This window comes from Cricetulus griseus, chromosome 6 (genome assembly GCF_003668045.3).
Source record: "Cricetulus griseus strain 17A/GY chromosome 6, alternate assembly CriGri-PICRH-1.0, whole genome shotgun sequence".
Taxonomy (NCBI): domain Eukaryota; kingdom Metazoa; phylum Chordata; class Mammalia; order Rodentia; family Cricetidae; genus Cricetulus; species Cricetulus griseus.
The window spans coordinates 64,588,663-64,601,475 of NC_048599.1; positions in this window are offsets into that span (position 1 = coordinate 64,588,663).

Sequence of the window (12,813 nt, forward strand, 5' to 3'; positions counted from 1 at the left end):
CTATAATCAAAAAGCAAGTTGGGGAGGAAAAGGATTTATTTGTCTTACACTTCAGCCTTGTTCATAACTGAAGGAAGTCAGAACAGGAACTCATAACAGGGCAGGATCCTGGAGACAGAAGCAGGTACAGAGGCCATGGAGAGATGCTGCTTACTGGCTTGCTTCCCAAGGCTTGCTCAGCTCACCTTCAAATAGAACCCAGAACCAATAGGCCAGGGATGGCACCACCTACCATGGGCTGGGCCCTCCTTTATTGATCACTAATTGAGAAAATGCTTTACAGCTGGATCTCATCAAGGCTTTTCCTCAGCTGAGGCTCTTTCCCTGGTAATTCTAGCTTGTATCAAGTTGATGCACAAAACCAGCCAGTACAACTTCCATGTAAAGTCTGCTCTAGGCTGTCCAATCCATGGTCTCAGTGGATAGTTGAGGCATCCTCAGCTTCATAGATGTCCACACATAGTAGTCATAGTTTTTCTCCTATCATAACTACCACTCTCTGGACACCCCCACTCTGTGTCCTGGGTTGCTGAGTTTAGAGTGGTGAGGTAGAAGCATCTCTTTTTACATAACATTCTGCTGGCAGAGAGCAGAGGCCTTGTCCACTAGTGTTTTACAGAATTTCTATTTAAGGAGCAGGGGCAGCTTTTTTAGTTTTCACCCACAGCACCCTTTCCTAGGATCTAGGAAGAAAATGACTATAAAGGCAGGGAACCTTGATAGATTCAAAGTGTCACTGTAATGAGAACGCCATCCCCCAAATGCAGAAGCTGTTTAGTTTCCCAACACTGTCAGTAAGAAACTTATTAAAAACTTGTTTTAGTTTTTTTTTCATCAGTTTCATTATCAAAACATGTTTTTGGTTTTTCACATTTATTGGATATTGCTGATTAGTCTAGATATGGAAATTTTATAATAAAAGCTAGGCAGGATGGAACAGTCCTGGCACGAGAGCCTGGGACAGGAACGTCATGCTCAAGGCCAGCCTTGACTTTGAAGTAGTTTTCTTCCTTCCCCATAATCCTGGTTGTGGTCTAAATGGTTCTTATCATCATAACAATGTGATTTGTAATTGGTGGAATGCAAGAAATCTCTGTATGTAGCTGCTGATCAACTTTTCGCCTATGGAGCAAGTTCAGTTCAGTTTCGCTTTCAGGATACAATTGTGTATTTCTCCGCTCATTGCTTTCTTCTTTGTAGAATCTTACCTGTTTGTTCATTAATGAGTTAAATAAAATATTTAACAAAGTTTCATTTCATATTTGACTCATGAGTCACCTTTAAAGTATCCTATAATAGAGGTTTCCTTGTAGCTGGCTACATAGCTTAGGGGTCAGAGCACTGGTCTTGTAAACCAGGGATTGTGAGTTCAAATTTCATTGGGACCTTGATAATACTTTTGGGAGAGGAGGGAGGGGAAACTTCGATTAAGATGTTAAAAACAACAAAACTAACTAAATAAATAAATACTATGTTCATATATTTTTTTCCTTTGGTGCTTTTCTTAAAGCCTGACCTGTCTGGCTTTCCTTTGTAGCATGGAAGAAGACCCTCCTTTTTCCAGAGATGATGCTGTGCACTAAATCTACCTCTAAGTGCCCTAAAACACCTAACAAGGTAGGAAAGGGAGGGAGTGAAGAGGAGCTAAAATAGCCAAACCCATAGGAGCAAGGTAGTTATATCTAGGTAGGGGGAGAGTGTAATGTTCCCAAATCCAGAAGTATTCCTCAGGCCCACTGTGCACTGAGCTCCACCTTAACCCCAGAGATCAGGTCTCTAAAATGGTAACAAAGGTAGATTGAATCTTTAGGGTAGACCTGATATAATATGACTAGTGGAGTACAAAGACAGTGTGTGGACACAGACAGACAGAAGGAAGGCTGTGTGACAGAAGTTCAAGGACTATCAGCAGCAGGCTAGGAGGTGAGTCTCGTAGGAAATCAAATCTGCTCAGGACTGCATTTTGGATGTCTAGCCTCCAGAACTGTGAGAAAATTCAGGCTGAGCTTCCTAGTCTGCAGTCCTTTGTTGTGGCAGCCTTCATAAAGAAACACAGGGAGAATGAGCCTGGGGTTTTTGGAAAACAAAAGCCAGTACTAAGTCTTTTGATGTGGTCCCTGTTTGTTTTCCTCCAAGGTTCTAGATATTTGTCAATAAAATGACTTAGTGCGTAGTGAAGGACTATCTCCTACTGTTTCCATCCCAACTCCTGAGTGTTCTCTGAACTCCCGTAGGCATCTTATTTCTGCCTTTATTATTATCCTATGTTGGGAACAGCTTTCAACTGCTACTCACTTCTCTACTACTAACTCGTCAGCTCCCTGGGAAGTAGGGACTGTGGTTGTTTTTCATTCTGTATGTCTGGCACTGAGTAGATAATGTGCTAGGTCTCACACCTATGAGTACGCGGAATAAAGGGTTTGATGGGCACGTAAACAAGTGGGGAAAAGCTACTTTTTGTCAAAAGACAACTCCTAGGACTTTCTGTTCTTCTTGGAGATTTAGAAATAATCAACTAGAATTATCCCTATAAGTCATCATTTTGGGATCAGCTAAGCTTTTCAGGACCCATTGTACAGTCTATCTATCAGCCTTGGGTGCAGGAATCTGCCTTGGCCTCTAGCCACATGTTGAGGGGAAGAGCTTAGATGATCCCCTGCTCTGGGAAATGTCTAATCCTGACCCTGAGATGTCATCTTGTCTGATAACAAAGCTTTGCTCATTCAGACACTTCTGCTGCTAACAGGGCATTCCATTTTCCTCACAAACTGTTATCTTCCCTGCAAGTTACTTGTTTTTTATACAAACAATTACTTTAAAAGGCATAGCAAACATTTTTGTGAAGGACTGTGCTATGATTTGAAAGTGCTCCTCAAAATGTGTATTGGGAGATCAAAGAAATGGCTCAGTCTTTAAGCACATTTGCTGCTCTTACAGATTTAGTTCCCAGCACCCACCTCAGACAGCTCACAACCACCGCTCTCTCCAGCTCCACAGGATCTGGTGCCCCCTTCTGGCCTCTATTGGTACCATGTACATGTGATACCCAGCTGGAAAAGCAGGCACACCCATATACATAAATTTAAAAATAAATTAGTTTTAAAATGTATGTTAGAAACTTTATCTACATTGCAGGAATGCTAAGAGATGCTGCCCAAAGTAAGATGTTTAGGTCACAATGGCTCCATGTTTATGAGTGGATTCATGCTTGTTGAGAAATGACTCTAGGGGATGGCAAGATGGGAAAAGGCATTTGCTGCCAAGCCTGACAGCCTGAGTTCAAGCCCTGGGACTGCATATGTGGTGGAAGTGAGAACTGATTCCCATAAGTTATCTTTGACCTCTACACATGCAACATGGCATAAGTGCCCAACCAAATAAATAAATACAAAATGAAAGCTATTCAGAATGTGAGTTGAATCTCATGAATCCTCCCTCTCTCCCTCTTTCTCTTCTCCCTCTCTCTCTCATAAACATACATGCACAAAATAATAATAATAATAATAAATGTGATAAAAACAGACTAAAATCTAGAGTCTCCCCCAACTACTTTTTTTTAACTTAAAAAAATCATTTTTAGTTTATGATCTACAAAGAAAAACAAAAATACAGATATTAAGTCAAGTTTGGTCCTTGGGCTATATTTTGTCTGGCCTTGTCCTAAACCAACATCTTCCCTTCAACCTTCTGTGTTTCCCCCCTTGTCCGTCACTTTCAATCCAGCCAAACTCTACATTCAGTGTAACTATTTCTAGGAAGCAATGGTACTCAATAGCCCTCATCTCACTATAAATGAGTAAAAATATGAATGCTTCCTCAGTGGCCAGGGGTAAAATAAGATCAATACTGCACAAAAGTAAACAAAGAGACAAAACCACCTTTAGCCTAGCAAAATCTTCCAGGCAGCCTGCTAAGTGGTTTTGCAGTTTGCAGCTCACTGAAGTTGATTTTTCCATTGACAAAGCATGTGCTTGTTTCTTCCAAGCGAGTGTTATCATTTCAGCTAAACTTAGGAAACTGTCGATGCCATCTTGTGTCAGACACATCTGTGTTCCACATCCTGACCTCAGATTCAGCCCCCTGAGGCCTTGGTCTGAGCTGGGTGTGAAGAAAAGAGGACTCTCAGCCGATATGATCTGGTGTTGTGCCAGTCTGCACAGAATTAGAAGATGGATTAGTGAGGATTTGTTTTCCTTTAGGAATTAGGGCTGGCACTGGCTTAGCTTTGGTACAGCAGAGGTATTAACAAAAATGCATTTCTGTCTTAACCATCACATCCCTTTTAGCCTTGGTGACTTTGGAGTGACTTCCAAAGCAATCTCATCAGAATGAGTCGGCAGATTAAGGCTAACTTCATGTCAGAACCCCACACAATGGGAGAAGAAGTAGCCCTCATCTTCAGCTCCGCCTGCTCACAAAATGAAATCCAGTGGTGGGAGATGGGCTGACAAATAGATGTGTATGTTGCTGGTGAACCTTCAGTTGGATTTCCTTCAGTCAACCCACAGCAAACCAATTCACAACAGAAAGCACTATGGTTAGGTCCAAGTGCTGCCACAGTGACTGGCCGTGCACCAAGTTGGATCTCCCAGGTCCATGTGGCTAGTTTTATTGGAAGCCTCACCTCTTTTTTCTTTACCTTCAGCAAATTCACTAGATTTAGTCAGTGTGAATCTGAAAATATGCACCCAGAAGGGCTCTGTTTAGAAGGCCCTCCCTTGTGTTTGTGGAGCTGCTCAGGCTTAGGAACCTTGGTTTTCTGTTAAATCGGTGGCAGTGTGGACAGAGAACAGAAGTAGAGATACATGGTATGATGCTTCATATTGTTGACTTGGTGGGATCTAGAATCACCCAGAAGACAAGCCAATGGGCATGCCTATTATTGGAAAAGGGAAGCACTGTTCCATGATAAGTTAATGGCATGCCTGTTATTGGAGATGGGAAGCACCATTCCACTGGCTGGGGTCCTGTACTAAATATAACGGAAAAGGGGAGCTGAGCATCCATCCATCCATTCTTTCTGGTTGTGGCTGCAATATGGCCAACTGCTTCAAGCTCTGGCTACCTTGACTCCCCATCCTATGGACCATATCTATGAACCATAGCCAAATAAGGCCCTGATCCTGTGGGTTGCTTTTGTCAGGGCATTTTATCACAGCAAAAGAAAAAACAACTAATATGAGTAGGTATTTGGAGGACAAGCTAGGAGCATGTTAGCATATCACAAATGAGAGATGTGGAGAGCTTGGGGCTACAATGATGGTTGAACTTACGTTAGGACATATGTACATTGAGTATATAGATACTTCTAAAATCAAAGCTCAAGGGAATTTAATCAATTTGTGGTGTGGGAAACGCTGTGGATAGCCAGATATCTGCTCTTTCTTTACTACTTACTTATCCTAACTCCCGGGAATACTTAGAAGTACCCATCTGTGGCTTTATGCTTCCATCATTAAACTTTCTAGTACTGAGGACTCACTCAACTGTTGGGTTGGCATTGTCCTGACTCTCTGACTGTTTCACAGTTTTGGACAGGTAAGCAAACTGTTCTATCTTTTCTCCAGCTTCTCATGATGAGGAAAACTCAGAATATGTAGCAGATGGGACTAAGTCTCAAGGCAAAAGGAGGTCTAGGGCCTCAATGTCCAACCATTTCTCCTTAGTTCTTGTAACATTTATGTTTTAGGTTCCTACTGCTGACAGACCCTGTACAAATTCTCTATGGGTTTCAGGAGTTAAAAAGATATAAATAAAACTCAAGGAAATTACAATTGAATTGAGGCAGGAATGAATGAAGTCAAGAGAACAAGTCGATAACTGTGGACTGTTCCAGGGACACTGGCGAATAATGACAATAACATATCATTGTATAACAGCAATGCCAGGCTAAGTACTGGAGGCATGAAAACCAAGAAAACCAAGTTAGTGGGTAATAATAATAATAATAATAATAATAATAATAATAATAACCAGAAGCCATCTTGGGGAAAATGCTCTAAGCTATGTTTTGAAAGGAATGTAGGATACCGATTCTTCTGTATAGAGGAACTGGATATGGAGGAGGAACATTGGGAATAAAGGCATGGACTCAATGGCACATGGGCAATGGACAAGGGACAAGAGAATGGCTTTGCTTTGATCTGGTAGGCCCACAGTAGGGGAGTGATGGATGAGGGTGGAGAATGCAGTGGACTAGCTGGTAAGGAATGTGAGTATTGTCCGAAGTGACTCTGGTGCAATGCAGCTAACAGCCATAGGTGGGGAATAGCATATCATGATAATAATCAAAGGACATTGATCATGGAACAAATTTTCAACCTGGGCTGAGGGGAAATAAAATTCAAGATCTAACCCCTTGAGGACTGTAACGGTACTTAGTGTGTAGACAGATGTACAAGGGCCTGGAAAAGAGTAACAGGTATGGAGTAAAGAGGGGAAGTCAGATCCGAAGGCATATTAAAGGAAAAATAGAAAGTGAATAGCAGAAAACAGCAGCCAAAGCCCAAAGCCTGCAGGAGCCCTGGAGAAGGCAGTACCTCTGACTATCACAGAGAAAGCGACAAAGGTGCTAATGTGTGTGGGGAGGAAGACTTAGCAAGTCAGCTCTTGAAATATCCTAAGTGGAAATAATAAACACCTCTTCTAGATGACCTAGAATGGCACCTCTGAGGACCATAAGTGGTCCTAGTCTAATGGGGAAGGGAAAGAGAAAGCCTTTTGCCTGGGTGAAGCAATACAGTATTTTCAGACTTACACTTTTGAAGACGAGGGCCTAAAATATTTAGCAGCACTATCTGTACACAAGCCCTTCATTTAATAACCATCTATTGCATTCGTGAATCACTTTATCTTGTTTAAAAAGATTCTCCCATATGATTATTCTCTGTGGGCTTACAGTCATATGCAGTAAATAGGCCAAGCATCCCTCAGAATCATTTCTGAGAGACAGAAGTTCTGGAACGGACATAGCTGGTTCAAAAATCACACAGCTGAGAGCTCTATTGACTCTGGTAGTAAACCTTTGCTATTGGTTGGAATTGTCTCCTTCCTATGGTGTGGTAAAGAGAGTCATCTTCCTATAGCATAACTGACTTCATATGAGCTGGTTGATGCTCTGAGCCTTCTATGTGCACAGCCTTCTTTAGTTCCTTCACCAACCCCATAGGTCGCTGCTTTTCTTCATGTCACATACTATCAACCCGAGGACAAAGATCTTTAGAATCTTGTTGGATGTTACATACCCAGCAAGTGGCAAAGATGAAGTATTATCCTGGGCGACTCCAGAGTGTAAATATTGTATCTTACATCATACTGCAAAGAAGCAGCTCCAATAAGGTGGTATTACACTTGGATGACCTAAGTTCCACATTAGCCTTCTTGCCTTGACTCGGCGATCTAGTCTTCTTCACAGGCTCTTCAGAGTCGTCTGTTAGTAATGCTGTTACTGTCTTCTGAGTCTGAAGGTGAAAGACTCACAACCACTTCGATTAAGTTCTTGGTGAGTAAACCCACACACTTGTATATGTAGTTATGCATAGAGAGTTATACATAATTACATGCAGATGCATATATTGACCCATAAATGTAAATCATTACTTCTAAAAATTACTTGAAATTCAAAAATAAATAGCAAATAAATACAATGTATTAGCTATCTTTTTTTTTCCCTTGGTTTTCGAGGCAGGGTTTCTCTGTATAACAGTCATGGCTATCCTAGAACTCACTCTGTAGACCAGGCTGACCTTGAATTTACAGAGATCTGCCTGCCTCTGCCTCCTGAGTGCTGGTATTAAAGGCATGTGCCACTACTGCCCAGCATTTAGCCTAGTTTCTTGTTGTTTACTAAATACATGATTAAATAAAGGCTTGTTGATGTATGTCCATGACAGCAGGGACAATTGGCTGGTCACACTGTATCCACAGTCAGAGAGTACTGAGAAGTGAGTGCTCACAGCCCCCTCACTTTTCCCTTTCTTCTCAGTCTGCACCACTAACACATGCTGTAATGTCACCGAGATTCAAGGTGTATTTTCCCTCCTCTGCTATCACTGTCCAGATATGCTCAGAGGTGTGTCTCCTAGCTGGTTCCATGTCTAGTGAACTTCGAAATTAGTATCAACTATCACAAGCACTGTCTTCCATTCCTCCCTCATCCCTTTTCCCTTTTTTCCTTCCTTCCTTCCCTCCCTCCCTTCCTTTCATTTCCTTCTATATGTGAGAGGGGGTGGTGTGTGTGTGTGTGTGTGAGTGTGAGTGTGATATGTGTGTGGTGTGTTTGGGTATGTGTACTGGCTATTAGGGATTAGACCCAGGATTTTGTGCATAATGCCTTCTACCACTGAGTTACACTATCAACAATTTTTGTCCTTTTTGTGTGGACCTGTACAGAGGCAACATTGATCCAATATGCTTTAGACAATGATGGCATTGAAAAAAGCTTGAATAAAGAGAAGTGTTGATACGCTGTCAGCACTGTACAAGATGTTTTAGATACATTATGCTCCTTATTCTTTACAACAACCCTACAACATAGACATGCTTTTCCTCATGTACAGATAAGAAAACCAATGCTTTTGAACATGATAATACTTGCACAGTGTCAGGAAACTAGAAGGAAGGGAGCTTGGGATCACGTGACTCGCTGTAGAGAGCATTGCTGTGAGTAGGCAGCACTGGCAAACAATCTAAGCAGGTGATGGGAAACTGCCATCCTGGCAGCACATTTGCATATCCAGCCTTCATCTCTTCTCTTAATGCATGGCTTGTTTGTCCTCTCTTCATGCAAACCCTGTACCAACAAGGAGCCCAAGGGCACAGTGATTCAGGGATCCTGGTTTCCTCAAATTGCACCCAAATCTTCACTTCTATCTTGGCATTTGCAGAAATGAATGGATTAGAAATTAACAGCAGCACGGGGAAGAATTCATTTGGTTTTGTTGTTGTTGGGTTTTGTTTTGTTTTGATTGATTTGTTTTGGTTTGGTTTGGCATTTTTGTCATGCTTAGAAAAACCCAAAGAGAAGGGTTTTTTGTTTGTTTGTTTGTTTGTTTGTTTGTTTGTTTGTTTAAGAACTTTGCGATGTAATCTAAGTGAGTCATGAATGCAGTTAACAGGGCCTCCATCTCTACCTGAAAGGAAGTTGGTTTCCCTGTTGAAAGTAAATATGCATGAGGAGTTTAATGCTTCCAATATGAGTTTGACTAAGCAAAATTGGCACTTAGCAAAATTGAGATTGCCAAATTCATTTTCTGAGGCCACAGTCACCCTGATATCCAAGGCATACAAAGACCCAACAAAAAAGGAGAGTTAGAAACCAATCTCCCTCATGAACATAGATGCAAAAATACTCAATAAAATACTGGCAACTGAATTGAAGAACACATCAAAGAGATCATCTATCATGATCAAGTACCTTTCATCCCAGAGATTCAGGGATGGTTCAACATATGAAAATCTGTCAATGTAGTCCACCATATAAACAAACTGAAAAGGGGAAAAAAAGAACACATGATCATCTCATTAAATGCTGAGAAAAAGCCTCTAACAAAATCCAACACCCCTTCATGATAAAGTCTTAGAGGTATCAGGGATATAAGAGACACACCTAAACATAATAAAAGGAATATATAGCAAGCCGATAGCCAGCATCAAATTAAATGGAGAGAAACTCTACTTGAAGTTATAGCTAGAGCAATTGGACAACTAAAGGATGTTAAGGGGATACAAACTGGAAAGGAAGAAGTCAAAGTACCATTATTCAAAGATGATATGATAGTATACATAAGTGTTCCCAAAAATTTCTACCAGAGAATTCCTACAGCTGATAAACACCTTGAGTGAAGTGACTGGATACAAGATTAACAAAAACAAAAGAAAACAAAACAACAACAACAAAACTCAGTGGCCCTGCTATATACAAACAATAAACAGGCAGAGGAAGCAATCAGGGAAACAACACCCTTCACAGTAGCCCCAAATAATATAAAATATATTGGTGTAACTCTAACCAAGCAGGTGAAAGACCTGTATGACAAGAACTTGAAATCTTTGAAAAAAGAACTTGGAGAAGATATCAGAAGATGGAAAAATCTTCCATACTCATGGATTGGTAGGATTAACATAGTAAAAATGGCCATTTTACAAAAAGCAATCTGCAGATTCAATGCAACTCTCATTAAAATCCCAACACAATTCTTTACAGACCTTGAAAGAATACTACTCAACTTCATATGGAAAAACAAAACAAAACACAACCCAGGATACCTAAAACAATCCAATACAATAATAGAACTTCCAGAGGTATCACCATTCCAGATTTCAAGCACTGCTACAGGGCTATAGTAATAAAAACTGCATGGTGTTGGCATAAAAACAGACAGGAGGATCAACTGAATCAAACCAAAGGCCTACACATCAATCTACACACCTGTGGACACCCGATTTTCAACAACAGTCTCCCTCGGCTGATTGGCATGGCTTAGCAGTCCTGCAACAGCATAAGGAAGGCAGAATGAGGATAAGTTTCCAAACATGTGTTGTGGATCCCTACTGTGATGGAAGCAAAGCTCATCTGCCTCCCTTCTCCACCCAGGTAGTTCTCCACTAAAGTGAATGTAAGTCATAAAAGTCCTTATCCGAGCGCCCAACACCTTCACAGGTTTAGTTCTTTTCTACCACCTAGCTAACTAGTTATAAGAAAAGCAGCAGGGTGAGAAACCAATGAGAATGAAGGCATCAGCTTGTCAATATAGTCTCTGCCCACCATTCAGAGAAAACCATCTTCAAAAATCCTTCTCCTGAGGAACCCTCAGAAGCTGTGGAGGAGCATAATTTCCTTTGTTGTTGCTTAGCTGAATTATCTCTGACACCCAGGTTATCCTTTTTCTTCTTCTCAAAGTCTACCCTTGACAGATCAGACAAACATGAACTTTACATAAATATTAAATATTAATGAGACAAATATGCAAATCAACTATCCTAAGGGAAAAAAAAAACAAAACCCAAGCAGGCTATATTATATTGAGTCAATAAGGAAATGTAGAGTGATAAGGAGTGAGAATGTACTGAATATAGGTTAAAAACTTTTACTGTAGCCTGCCTAATCTTTGGTCATTGATACAAAAACAAAAGTCCAAAAAAGAACCCTTTTCAGTGGCCACTGGAGATCCCCTCACCTCAACACAATTCCTGCCAGGAAACAAAATGTATGGCTGACCTCCATCAGAATTCTTACTGTAAACTTCCAGATAGCTACCTAACGTTGTGTCACCATCTAGGGAACTTAAAACTGGTCATAGTTACACATCCTAGTTTCAAAACTTGCTTGATGTCTGATTGCATTATGTCCCTGAATTCTTTCACCTCACAAATCTACTCTATGAGGCAAAGACTACTGTTGCATTTTACACATTGGTAGCTGGGGCACACAATCAAGGAACTTAACCAAATTTAGAAGACAACTTGGAAAAAACTAACTGAAACCCGGAGTTTGACTTCTGAGGTGTGATTTTTCTGGAAGCCAGGAAAGAAAAGAGGGGACAAAACAGTATCCAAAAAAAAGCCTTGTCCCTAGACCCTCAGACCCACAGCAAGAATGAGTATGGATGGTGATTCCATCTTGCCCATGTCCTGGGTGGGGCAGTGACCTTCATCATGGGGTGCATAAACACTAAGACTAATGTAGAGGCTCTTTTAGGTTATATGGGAATAGCTAGTGTTGTAGGGACTGATTGCCACGTGCACATTTCTATAATGGATTTCTTTAAGAACCAGTGATGACTACACATGGTCTTTCCCACCAGCTTTCCACAATATACTGTAGTTCCCAGAACAAGAAGAAAGCACAACCCTTTCCAGACCTTGAAGGAACACTGCTACAGACTATAGGCCCCCAGGGAAAGAGATAACTAACTGGAGATGTTAGCACTCAGAAGGTGAATAACCCTGACGACCTGGTAACACTCTTTGGAAACCAAATGGTTTCCAATGTTTTGCTTTCAACAAAATTGAAAGCAGACCTAATGGAGCTGATAAATTATGAAGAATAATTGCATTGCTTAGCTAAATAATTATTTTAAAATTTAAATTAATTTAACAAATAAAAACAAAAAAAACAGACAATACTTGTTTGGTGCCATGGGATGGGATGTTTTGAGATACACACACACATACACACACACACACACACACACACACACACACACACACACACACACACACACACATGTACACACATATATAGTGATACTCAGATCAGGATAAACATTTCTGTCTCCTCAAACATCTATCATCTTATGGGTGAAACATCCAGGCCTTTTCTTTTCTTTTTCTTTTTCTTTTTTTCTTTTTCTTTTTCTTTTTTTTTGCAGTGTTTTGAACTGTAGAGTATATCATCATTATCTCTAGTTACCCTGCTGTGTGGCACTGAGACTCCTACTACTGTCTAACAATGTATTATATTACAGACAACTCACTCCCCTGTAACTACATCAAGAACCTTTCACTGCTACTCCAAAGCATTATAATGGTACAAGTTATTTTCAGCTATCCATCATTTCCAACAAAAAATACCCTGGCAGCTCCTTTGGGTATCCTCCCGAGAATGAAGGGACTGCTAAGCCCAAAGCCTTCAGATATTTATGTGAACATGATTATTTGGCCCTTAAAACTATGAAAATAAAAATAGAAAAACAGTTTTTAACATTCATCTGTTACATTTACTCATGGATATATGCTAACATTCACCCCCAAGTATGTCACTAATTGGGGAGATGGCAATGAGGCATCATTTCCAAATTTTCTCACTTTGTT